Below are 13,130 nucleotides of genomic sequence, written 5' to 3'. Positions count from 1 at the left end.
TAGTAACTGACAATAATTATTAGCCGAGTCTAGATATACTAAATCCCATAACCGTGTAAATAATATCCACGTTTTGGTGGATTGGCATGCTAAATTGTTACTGAGCGTTGAAGGGTGTGCAGATTAATTGGGGAAGGTATTATGTGTATAGAGCGGGATAGTGGGGCAGGTGTTGTGCTCTTTCCGAGCATTGGCGCAGATTCAATGGGCCAAATAGCCCCCATCTGCATTGTAAGGATCCAGTGGATTTGTACAGAAGAGGAAAATGGAATGCCAATTTCATGGAGAGAGTAGGGGAGAAAATTCGGAGAATATGGAGAGTACAGCAAAAATGTGTTGATACAATCGGACGTCAAATTAAAATAGATTTAAGGCCTATTAACAATTTAATCCCTGAAGTAAGTATAGGAAAAAATGTCACGAAGAGATTTGCACAATAAACTCACAAACAGCGGGAGGGTATGGCGGAAGTATTAATTTAGTTTACTGGTTTGCTCGTTATGAAGGACCGAAACTGCTTGAAAGTCTGAATGACGTAGAGCAGACAAGGTGGTATTGTAAGAAAATCATACAAATAGCAAAACTCCTTTGTCTTTTGTTAGATCTTTTTCCTTGTTATAATTCGTTCATACTTTGATCGTTGGAGTTCACATACTGTTATGGACACACAGTGAGCACTCAATAATGCCTCAGAGACTGAGCCAGATGTAGTTTCTTAACGTTAACACACTCGATCCCACTAAACCTACTTTACATAAGCATGCAGCTCTCATTCCACTTATGCAGGTAAGCAAACACGACTTGCATTTCGGAAGCAATATTTCTTCTGTTAGTGAAGTTGTTTTAGAACGCTTCAAAAAGCTTGTCTCGGTAGCAGCTTTTTTCCATGATTTCTTTCAATGACTTATGTCATGACCTCTTCGATGGCTGTTCACATCCTTCTGCCTTAACCTGTTCAAATAGCATTACTTTCTCTCTCTCTGAGCTTCGCCCAACACATCAAACAAATTTTCTCTGCCCTTTCCAGAATTGAATTCATAATCTGTGTTTGGCTGCTTGATTGCTCACTGCCATTTACAGAAAAGAACACAGTCATGCTACTGATATGCAACTAAACTCCCAGTGGTGGACAGAATGGCTTTCAGACTACGTTATGGGCTAATGGGCGGTCCAACAGGAGTGTCCCCAAAACATTGGATCTCAAGTGAATCACCCCCATTCCCTCTTACGAGTTTAAGTCTGAATGGGACCACATGACTCAACTAGTGTGTCACTTTGATGCTCGGCAAACAGTATTTTCCTTTTCTGTCTTTTAATCTCTAAATTGCCTGCTGCATCTTCGATGTAATTTCTTGACGCAAGTTTGTAATATCCCCCAATAGATCAATTGTTACAACTGTAGACTCAGATCTTTAACGATACATCCAATTGGATGATCAAATTTGTAGCAGGAAATTTATTGAACTCTTGCTTCCCTGTGACTCGGTAAGATCAAACCCGCTGATCTCTTGTGTATACACTTTACAGCGGTTTGTTTTCAATTCTTATGTGATTTCAAACTTTGATCACTCGATTCCCTCCACACCCAACGTTGATTCACAAGGCACCTCAAGGAAAACAACATGATTCATATATGGCCGTCTTCAATTCACTCGCTTACCATGTGCGTGTGCTTCAACTAAGCTCTTACAATGATTTTATTGCAACAAAGAGACTGGATAAATCAAAAACTCCAGGGCAATCACCAGGTGAACGAATATGCTAGCACAGTACTTCTATCCCTCCTTGCCAGAGGCCCGGTTCACAATGCTGCAGTGTCATAACTGACTTACCAGTGAGATAATTAGGAGGCAAAGCAGATTGTGCAGAAGGAAGCGAAAGATTAAAAAGGGACAGAGCCTGGTTGAGTCACTGGCTAAAATGTAGCCGTTGTAAAGCACGAACTGTGCAAGTATCCATTATTAATTGGGGAAAGGAAATGTATTTACCAATGACATGGAAAACACACGGAGAAACGAAATTACTGCAAGGTGAAAGAGAAGACCTTGCATGCAACTCGATAAAAAAAAGTCGACAGCTGTAATACGTGATTAATATTCAAAATTAATTTAGCTCATTTTCTTGTTTGTTTTCCTGTACCCACTGGTGCACAAGGCTGACTGCATTGAATAATTCACTGGAAAAGGTAGATAGGCTGTCAAGAGAGGCGTATAGTTTGATTGACTAAACCCCACATGGAATATGGCTGGCCAGGAATGCACCCGCTTGTTCCGCCTGCTAGCGGCGTGGGTTGAAAGGATTGTGCAGTTTGATACTAAATCTGTTGGCCACAATCAGAACGCACCTTTCTTGTTCAGCTTCTGGATCAGATGAAGAGACACAACCCATTGCGGCGCAAGCTCCCTTAGCCATAGACTGCTGATATATAAAGGAAATACAATGATGCTTGATTCCGGCGAATAATGCTGAGATCACATCTGGACTAAAGTGCTGCTTTTTTTCTCATTGTCTTTCGATGTGTGCAGTGCTAAATTATCAACAGGATTACGATTTTTTTTCAAAAGTTACAGTAACAGGACAGGTTTCAAAGACATACGTTGAATTTCGTGCCGTTCAAAAAGATAAGTCTGATCCAATCGAAATGTTTACGTGAAAAGTAGATTGATGTAGCATAATTAGTGATAAAAGTTTCAACTGGATGTTCCGATGGGGAGATGTAGGGACGTTGGATCCGGAAATGGGGTCGAAGATGGAGTGGGCAATTTAGAGATTAACAGACTGAGGGTAATACTTCTCGCACTGAGTCAGCGGGATACGCCCACGACTGGACTGAGTTACATTGTTCCATTGAGACTTAAACTCGTTAGTGGGAATAAGCAGGATACTACTGTTCAACCCGGCTGATTCACGGAAGATCCCTTGTCCTTCACGATACTGTTGACTGACCTGCATTAGCCAATTATAAAGTCTGATGGCATGCTTTATCCGTAAATTGGAGGTTAATTGCATATTCATAGATTGGCCCTGCTATTTTGTGGACACGGGAGTGTGCCATCAAAAGTCCAGATTGCGATGGTGAGTTCAAGTCTGGACATCCCATTTCTTGAGGGCTGGGTGGAGCTCAGAGAAAGGAAAAATAATCATATTTGCACAGGTGGGGGTAAAAGGCTTCGGAAGGTCACAGGAGAAGATAATGAAAGGTTGCCACAAAGACAGGATTTCGAAAAGGGGTCTGAATGAGCTGTCCTAACAGCCAGAATAGGATTTTCTAAAGCAAGTATTATTTCTGCCTACCTCCGTAAGTGGGACATCGAGTTGTATGTTCATTCTATGTGCTGTTTAATAGGAGTTCGCGTTTTTAGGTTGCAAAATATATGTAATCTGTTCTTGTGAGGTTTGTAGTATAAAAAAATTAATATTGTTTCTCTTTGGTTCTTATAATATTTTGTTTATAAAGTAATCAACCCTATTTCTTATACTATGTATTCTGAAGCGAATCGATCTTTCTGCAACGTCTAAAATTAGAAGCAAAAACGTTGTGATTCTGGTCCAGTATCTAAACCCCTGTTGGGAAAAGACCAGGAGTCCAATTATATGTAGAAATATATTTTTACATATAATTCCTTATTTTGTTTGAGGTTATCGAAGTTAAAGTTAGTCAGTGTGTATGGATCAATTGCATTCTTTCCAGGTTTTAAATTTGAATAGGGAGTGATTGGAGATGGCCCTACATTTGGAAAAGATTGCGTTGCTGCGGAAGGAATTACAAGGGGAATCTGAAGCAAAACTTTCTAGTTTGGAAGAGGAACTACGGTTAGCCCTGCCGAAATGGGCGAAGAAGGCAGAGATAATAAAAACTATAGCTCAATATTTAAACTTACCAGTGACACAGCTGAAGTAGTTAGGATTAGCTCGAATTCAATTACAAATGATAGAAGTGGAAATGCAGCAAAAGCGGAAAGAAATGGAAGTGCACATGAGGAGCGAGAGAAAAAAAACAAAGAGGAAGGAGAGAGGAAGAGATTGGTAATGACAAAATACACCCGAAAGAGAGAAGAAAAAAAGACGGCTTTTGACAGAGAAATGGAAAGATAAATATTTGCAAAAAGAGAGAGATTGGCAAAGGCAGGAGCACAGGAGAGATAAAGAAAATGTGAACTTCTTTGGAACCTGGCACTGCAAGGAGAACAGCGACTTAAACAGATTGAGGTTATAGGCAGGCGCAGAGGAAGGCCTCGAGTTTAGTCAAAAGCTTTGTTGGGAACTAATTATTTTGGAGGAAAATATAGATTCAATTCATGCAGTCGTGAGAACTCATCTGCAAGACCAAAGAGTTAAAAGGCTCGACAGACAGCAACAATGGCTCACGATTTTGAATTTGTTCATAAAACGATATTTGGTGTACGATATCAATTTCAATCAGTGAAGGATAGAAACTGGGGAATTGAGAAGTTCATCGGGGGTCCATGTAGAGGAGGTTTCCTTGATGATGTTCAGCAGAGTAAAATCGAAACCAATAATAGTGGTAGAGAGGTAAGAAAACGTAGGTTTTTCCACTGTAATAAAGTTGGACAAGTGAAGTTGCGGTGAAGGTGTCTTAAGAAACGTACTGGGAAGACGTAAGAAAGTAAGGTTAAGGGGGAGGTTGTTGGGTTACGGGTATAGGTGGATACGGGGGTTTGAGTAGGGTGATCATGGCTCGGCACAACATCGAGGGCCGAAGGGCCTGTTCTGTGCTGTACTGTTCTATGTTCTATGTTCTAAGACAGACTCGGTGTAACAGGATGAGTCACTGGGATTATTAATGTAGAGGAAAACAGACTGCCCCAGTGGAAGAGGTGCAACAGAGGGTGTAGCCTGTTCAGAGGCTAGTGGATAAGCACATGCCAGAACTTTTCAAGGATTTTATTTCTGTAAGAAACGTTTATTCATCCGTACAAGGTTGAGGAGGTAAGGAGATGAAGATCTTAAGGGATACAGAAAAAGTTCATCTTTAATGGTGAGAAATAAGGAGATATGGAGTTTGGAAGAGAAAATAACCTCGAGCACTACCCGCAAAACCTCCTTTCTATAACGGAGCTAACCAGTAATATAACTTGATCAACCTCTGCCCATTTCCCATCTTATTTTATGTGATTTCCACCCCCCATGCTTTGGACCGAATTTTACACCTTTTCTCTTTTTATGGACTTTTCTTAACTCTGTTAAATGTTAACTTCTCAGTTTATTTCAATCTATTATGCGCTGTACACCTATTATGTTCAACGGTCAGTGCTTGCTCCAATATAGCACTCATGAAAACATCCTGCAAAATTTTGAATAATTTATTTATAGCGTAGAGCATCCTATGCCGACATGTCTGTCACCTCAGAACTTTCACCAAAGTTACCATTGGAACGTAACAGAAGTTCCAAGCAGGTATCATATTCGATTGAATGAAATAGAAGCTGATAATTACTGCATCGCACAATATCACCTTGTTGGACTGGTGTCAGATTTCCTTTGATTAAACTCTTTCGAAGGCATCTTGGGACGATTAACAGCGTTGAAAGAGCTATGTAACTTGTAGTGGTAGTTGCTTTTGCAGAATGGTTACATAAGCAAGTTAGCGGCAGCTATAAAAATGGTGGGCAAAATATTAGTTAAGTTCCTTCGCCATCTCTGTGTTCCCCATTATTACCTCACTGGTATCATCCTCTAAATGGCCATCATTTCCTTCAGCTGTTCTCTTCCTCTTTATATACTTGCAGGAGCGTTTGGTATCAATGGTTATGTTTTCTGCTGGTTTCCTTTCGGAGCTCATTCTCGTTCTTTTGATTTTCTTTTTAGTCGCCTTTTGCTGAACCGTAATGTTTTTGCAGTATAGTATGTCCTAGATTTTGTCTTTATGTCTTCCTTGACTTCCTGGCTTATATATGGAACGTTTTCCTCCCTTTTACAATTCCTCTTCGTGTCAGGAATATCTTCAGGGAACTTGGAACTGGGAGCTCACTCATTGAAAACTTTTATATGTATTGTGAATAGCTGGGGCTCAAGTACTGATCTCTGTGTGACCCCACTGGTCGCCGCATACGACTCTGAACAATAAACATTTATTCCTGTTCTCAGACCAGATTCCTGTCTGCTAACCAATTCTGAATCTATGCCAGTAGATCACACACAATGCTATGTGCTCTTATTTTACACACTAATCTCTTATGTGCAATTTTATTGAAAAGCTTTCCATCAATCCAAGTAAAGCAAACCAATTGATTTTCCGGAGACACAGAAACAATATTTTGCCTCTGTCTTCACGGTAGACGATAATAAAACTTTTCCAAAAGCTACAGTTGATACAGAGGAACGTGGTGCAATAACGATCGCTAGGGAGACGGTATTGAATAAACGGAGGGCATTAAGAGCAGATAAGTCTCCAGCACCTGATGTCCTTCAACCTAGGGTGTTAAGGGAGGTTGCAGCTGATCGTGGATGCATTGGGTGTGATATTTCAGATTTCACTGGATCCTGGAAGGGTCCCAGCGGATTGGAAACACGTTAATGTGGCGCCGCTATTCAAAAAGGGAAAGGCATAAAAGTAGGACACTGCAGACCAGTTAGCTTGAACTCCGTGGTGGGGAGGTTGCTGGACTCAATTTTTAAGGAGCAGATGGTTGAATATTTGGAAAGATAATGCTCAATCCACCAATTTCAGCATGGTTTTATGAACGGTAAGTCATGCTTGACAAACTTTCCTGAGTTGTTTGAGGACGTTACCAGCATATTGGTTAATGGGGGACCTGTGGATGTGGTATATCTAGACTTTCAGAAGTCGTTTGATAAGGTGCCGCAATAAAGATTGACCCAGACGGTGAGATCCGGGGATTGGGGGTAGAGTACTAGATTGGATTGAGGAGTAGCTAACTGACATAAGGCAAAGTGTTGGAGGCAGTTCAGAGGCGGTTCACCAGATTGATTGCGGGGATTATGGGGTTGATGTATGAGGAGAGATTAAACAGTTTGGTCTCATACTCTCTGGAGTTTAGAAGGACGAGGATTTTGTAAACCTACTCACTTTAGAGGAATTAATTTTCAATAAAATGCGTTCCAAGATTTAAATTAAGGACATTTCTTCAAACGAAAATTAAAAGAGTTATGAAACACATTTTTATTACATTACACGCCTTAACCTATTCAGAGTCTCAATATAATAACGGAATAATGAGACAGTCGTAACGTTCAAAGCAAAGATTGCTATAAAATTCTATGAATGACAGGATTTTTCATCTATAAATTGGAGAACTGAGCGCCAGTTACGATTGTTTCTTGCACTTCATTGATCTTCGTCTTTGAAAATACTGTCATGTCAGCAAAGTTCATTAAATAATCTCGATGCAAGGTGCTTCCTATCAGACCTGCGCTAAGAGACGACACAGCCTATTCATCAACAAAATGAATATCTGTCTCATTAAAAACAAACACCTTTCTAATACAATCCTGCACGGAATGTACATGGACCAGAATTTTTAAGATTGGAGAATTTCCCTTCCCGCAATTAGAAAAGTCAGCTGAGAATAAATCCTCGGCAATGCTGCCTTCCTTCCCGCGAGTCGATGAAACTCCCAAGGATCAGACTGTTCCCGCTGTAAAGAGAGAAAATGATTACGTATAACGCTAATCACTCACTTCTCGCCCAATGCCTGAATGTGGTTCGTGTCCAGCCTTCTTTCCTGCTCCTGAATTAACCTGGAACATTGAAGCTGTTCAGGAGACTGTTCCTAATTGGGAAATGATGGTCCAATTAAACGCGTCAATTGATTCCAAGCCCTCCAGTCGAAGTATAACAACTTGAAGATGACGGTTTTGTATGAACATGATGAATATCCGTAAAAGTTATTTACATAATATTCCAAACGCCAGCACTCATACAATCTAAAATAAGAATAAGATAGTGGTAAAATTCAAAACAAAGATGAGTACGAAAGCAATTGATGACAACATTTGTTTTGTACAGATTGAGAAATAGAGAATAAGTTGCTGTTCTTCATGATAATTCGTTTAGAAAATAATCACTGCGAATGAAGTCCTGTCAGCAAAAAACATTAAAGAACACGGAAACAAGGCAGAGCAAACCTTGTGAACATGCGGTAAATGAATTAGATAGTTGGTACAAGAGATAATTCGTGTCGGGAATAAACAAAAACATATCCAAATCAAATGCATTTCTAATACATTACGTCTCTCAATTTAACTTTTATTTATTGTAGATATCAATTTCTAAGGTTTTGATTTCAATCCAAATAGGGGAGAAAATCGATCATTTAATTATGAGCAGTGACATTAAACACCATTGGATGCAGGATTTCCATTGTTTGTTGTTTTTTGGGAGAAAATAATTGGATAATTTTAAATTTTAATAGAAGCACCTTACAGAAAAATATTTGGAGTCACTGAGATCTCACGGCAACTAATTTACTGGGGAACTTTCAAACATGGGTTGAAAAAGAACAGCCAGATTTGTAACACTGTTCTGGATGGAACTGACGCTAATGATCAAGCACAGCTCTCCTGAGATTTTATTATGTTTCAGCAATGATATCATGTCCAGAGAATTTGTCAGATATTAATGAGGTTTAGCTTCCACCGTATTTGTGAGGGAAGATACATTTCTGTAGTTCCCTGGGCACTGCATGCAAAGATATCTTGCATATATTCGTGAAGATTTCCTAGATTCTGCTTCTCCAATGAAATACTTACTAACATTGAGCCACAACCGTTTCATGATTCTGCAGGAAATCCCGAGTCGAGAAAATATTTGCATACATTATTGGGTTATCAATTTAAAAAAACTGCTGAAGGACTCTCTTACTTTCCTCTAGGATTTGTTTCCAATTTTTGAAAACACAAAGTATTCAGATTACATACTTGCGCCATTATATCCACAGCGAATTCCTGGAACATCTGTGCAGCTAACGGATACCCGATTAATGTGGAAGATCAACACCCATAGATTTGTGTCTACTCGAGAATATGGTAAGAACATTTATTCAGTTAATTTTCCCATAGCCATCGTGATCACTCAGTTAACCAAATGATCGACAGAGGAAAACAACTTCTATTCTATGGTTGTACAAACACAAAGTCACATTTGATTACTTTCCTAGGTTTATTTCAAGTGAGGTTGCTGGATTATCACAGTTCACTCATTTCTTCCAGTTAGCCGAAATCCCAATTAAAACACGCTAAAAGAAGAATGAATTCATACAAAAGCCAATGGCAGCAAATAAGCAAGCATTTCCGGAGTTTAGCTGAAACGGAATAGGAACTCAATGTGAAGTTGTGCCACAGAGCAGGTGACAGCGGTCAGAGAGATAGTGATAAACAATGCAACCCCATATCTGGTCAATAGATGGAGGAAGGTCCCACACATGCTTCGAATGGAATTCAGATGTAACCTGGCCCTGCGCTGGTGCGTTCACCTGCAGAAAAAATGCATTAAATCATTTGTACATAAAAGTAAGCCACTTGATATATAAATACATATACATGTGAGGATGATTCTAACCTTCCTGCAGAAATTACTGACCACAGCCCTGAATACGTATGGACTCACTGAATTAATTGATCTCTCTCATCGCTATACGACCAAAATCATGTTACATTTTGGAAAAGTGACTGCATGATAAGTGACCTTGGTCTCTTGGGAATTCATTGTATTCTAACTTTTCCAGTTTTCACGTTAGGTATTTCAATGTATTTGTTCACGGGTTGATGGTGGCACTGGCTGGGCGCTTATCCATTGTCCAACCCAAATTGTTCTTCTGGAAATGATGTTGTAGTGACATCCACGGTGCTGTCATGAAAGTAATACTAGGATATTGACACAGCGATAGTGGAGGAATGGCGATATATTTCCCCGTTAGGATGTTGTGTAACTTAGAAATTACAGGTGGTGGTGTTCCCAAGCATCTGCTGCTCTTGACCTTCACCCAAGGAAGGAGCAGTGCACCGAAAGCTAGTGATTCGAAACAAACCGGTTGGACTTTCACCTGATGTTGTAAGACTTCTTGCAGTGCTCACCCCAGTCCAACGCCCACATCTCTACATCTTGACCTTCAAGGTGGTGGAGTTCGTAGGTTGGATGATGCTGTCGATGTCACCTTGTTGAGTTGCCACAGTACCCCTTGTAAATCGTAAACACCGCAGCGAATGTGTTTCGGTGGTGGAATAACTGAATGTTTATGATGGTCATGTGGTGCCATTAAAGTATGATGGATAGTTTACAGGACATAGTTTACATGGTAATTCCGCATTTTAATTCAATTCATCGGATATAATGGCTTAAATAATACTTAGATTTAAATGCGCAATCCAATTACTAAACATACAAATTGACAAAATTTCAGGAAAGGAGACATGCAGTTGTGTAACGCAGGGAATGATGGGTGGAGAACAAATCAGAGTAGTGAAGAGAAACAAACAGAAATTGCAGCACTAATACTGGTCGTCGCGTGGAATCATAGCGTGCAAATGTGAATTTGCATTAATGTTTATCACGGGTAATTAAGTATTTAGAAGGACAATAGGGCGGAATTGTTAGAATGTATCATACTTTAATAGGAATTGAATGCCACTATAACATTTTTCTATAAAATGCGTGTGTGTGTGTCTGCGATTCCACCATTTAGTCTACTATTTTTTACATTGCCAGGGAATATAGTGGACTGCGGAGCGTCTCATATAGCCCTCATCAATTACAGAATTTGCCAATTTCATATCCACCAATAGTTTCCGTCATCATATGACGACTGCCCGATAGCACTTGCCTTCAAATGCACTCCGAAAGGTTGCAGTGTAAACTTTCAAGCTCGGAATGAAGAGCAGACATTGGTTTCCTTGGAGACCTGCTCTTATTCTGTTACCGGACGACCCCGCATGCCACAACAGGCAATGCACCAGCTGAGATGTTTTTATATTTTTACAGGACAGAAGGAGGCCATTCGTCCCATCGATTCTGCGCCAGGCCTTGGAAAGAGCACCCTTCTTAAGCCCAGGCCTCCACCCAGTCACCCCACCTAACCTTTTGGACACCAAGGGGTAATTTAGCATGGCCAATCCACCTAACGTGCACAGCGTCGAACTGTGGGAGGAAACCGGAGCACGCGGAGGAAACCCATGCAGACACAAGGAGAACGTGCAGACTCCGGAAAGACAGTCATGCGAGCTCGGAACTGAACCCGGGACCCTGGAGCTATGAGGCAGCAGTGCTAGTGCTAACCAATGGGACATAATCAATGAATAGGACATAGGAGTCTTGTTGCCGAGATGCTCTCAGTTTGAGTGTTGAGCCAGCAGACCAGTGGCATTCAATTCCTATTACAGTACGATACATTCTAACAATTCCGCCCTATTGTCCTGCTAAATACTTAATTACACGTGATAAACATCAATGCAAATCGACATTTGCACGCTATGATTCGACGCGACGACCAGTATTAGTGCTGCAATTTCTGTTTGTTTCTCTTCACTACTCTGATTGTTCTCCACCCATCATTCCCTGTGTTACGCAACTGCATGCCTCCTTTCCTGAAATTTTGTCGATTTGTATGTTTAGTAATTGGATTGCGCATTTAAATCAAAGTATTATTTAAGCCATTATATCAGATGAATTGAATTAAAATGCGTCTGCTGCAGACAAGTTGTTCTGGTGTGCGAATTGCAAAGGATCAAGGGATTCTGGGAGCATGGGGTTTATGTGCTGAATTACAAACCTCGAGAAGCACTTCATTACGACTGATGTCAAGGCCACCGGATGGTAGTCGTTGAGGCACGTTGCCTGGTTCTTCTTTGGCATCAGTATGATGGTGGTCTTCTTTAAGCAGGTAGGAATGTCGGAACGGAGTAAGGAGGGGTTGAAGATGTCCATGAACACTTCCGCCAGCTGGTCCATGCAGGATCTGAGTACACGACATGGGACACCGTCAGGATCCATCGCTTTCCTAAGGTTCACTTTTAAGAAAGTCGATCTGACATTGGAAGCTGTGACAGTGGGTATGGGTGTATTGGTATGGATGGTTCTTGCTCCAACCGCGCATAGAATGCATTGAATGCATCATGTCGCTACCTCCGCATCGGCATAATCATTGTCTTCCGGATATTGGCGGAAAATGCAACTGCACTCAGGGCCAAACAATGTCTGGGCTGCAGCAATCTGCTGTAACGGGTTACCTCACCAGGCGCGGTACACGTTGGCAACTTCAGTCATGCAGCCGATTGGATTCCAGGCATTGTATTGGTGAAACCGGGACCTGTTTCCTACCGAATATGGGCATAGGGCAGCGCGTCTAATCACCACCAGTACCGCCGTGGAAGCCATCTGCGGGATACTCTGGCAGTACCGTCCGTTGATTACGACCTCCCAGGACAGCCGTCTTCGCAACTGCCACTCAGGCCTCGGTTGCCACCACCGACCAAGGCTCAGCCGGCTGTGCAGGATCCAGGATCGTCTTTGAGGATAATGAGATGCCACCTAGCTCTGACTCTGAAATCCAGATGAACTTTTCAGTGCCGCCAGAGGAACCTGTGCCGGCTCTCGTCGCCACACCGCAATACGGTCACCGCTCAGCCGCTCTCCAGTCCAATACATGCCTCCTGACACTGCACTCTTTGTGCCTGAACGCTGTCCGTGGGCGAAATGCACTAGAGACCCGGCGCATTGCCAATGGATACGGACATTGCTCCAGACGTGGGGCGGGGGGAGGGTGTGTGTGCGTATTATAACCCAGTCGAAGTCCCGGGAACAGGACCATATGATTTCCCATGACGTTCCTGGAATTTGAACCGACCCTTTATGAGGGCTGCTCCTTAACAGAGAGAGCCCTGACACATAAATATCAAGGCCTGGGTGCAGGTCGGCCGAAGGTGAGTGGAGAAATTTGGATTTCTATCGTAATAAACCTTGTTCGTTAATTTCTACCAACATCTATGTGTGGTGTATGCCTCGGATTCAACAGGATGGAAACTAGAAATGGTACTTTGACAGCTTAAAAGATTAGGTCAAATAACGGAAGATGAAGACCCTCCTGCGGGAGTTGTAGGTTCTCTACTTTGTCGTTGCGGGTTATAGAACAAATTTATTTCAAATTAACTGAGCA

The 13,130-nt window shown here is 41.5% G+C and overlaps 1 protein-coding gene across 1 annotated transcript in view; it reads left to right on the top strand.

The window, feature by feature from the left end:
• The window catches only part of LOC119952188 (zinc finger protein 239-like), an 82,013-nt gene extending 73,010 nt beyond the window's left edge, over positions 1 to 9,003 (top strand). Inside the window, exon 2 of the transcript XR_005457778.1 lies at positions 8,922 to 9,003. The gene's annotated coding sequence lies outside the window, so the exon portion shown is untranslated. The remainder of the gene's footprint in view (positions 1 to 8,921) is intronic.
• Positions 9,004 to 13,130: the final 4,127 nt, after the last annotated feature.

This window comes from Scyliorhinus canicula, chromosome 17 (assembly GCF_902713615.1).
Source record: "Scyliorhinus canicula chromosome 17, sScyCan1.1, whole genome shotgun sequence".
Lineage (NCBI taxonomy): Eukaryota > Metazoa > Chordata > Chondrichthyes > Carcharhiniformes > Scyliorhinidae > Scyliorhinus > Scyliorhinus canicula.
This window is presented reverse-complemented; position numbering and strand designations above follow the sequence as displayed.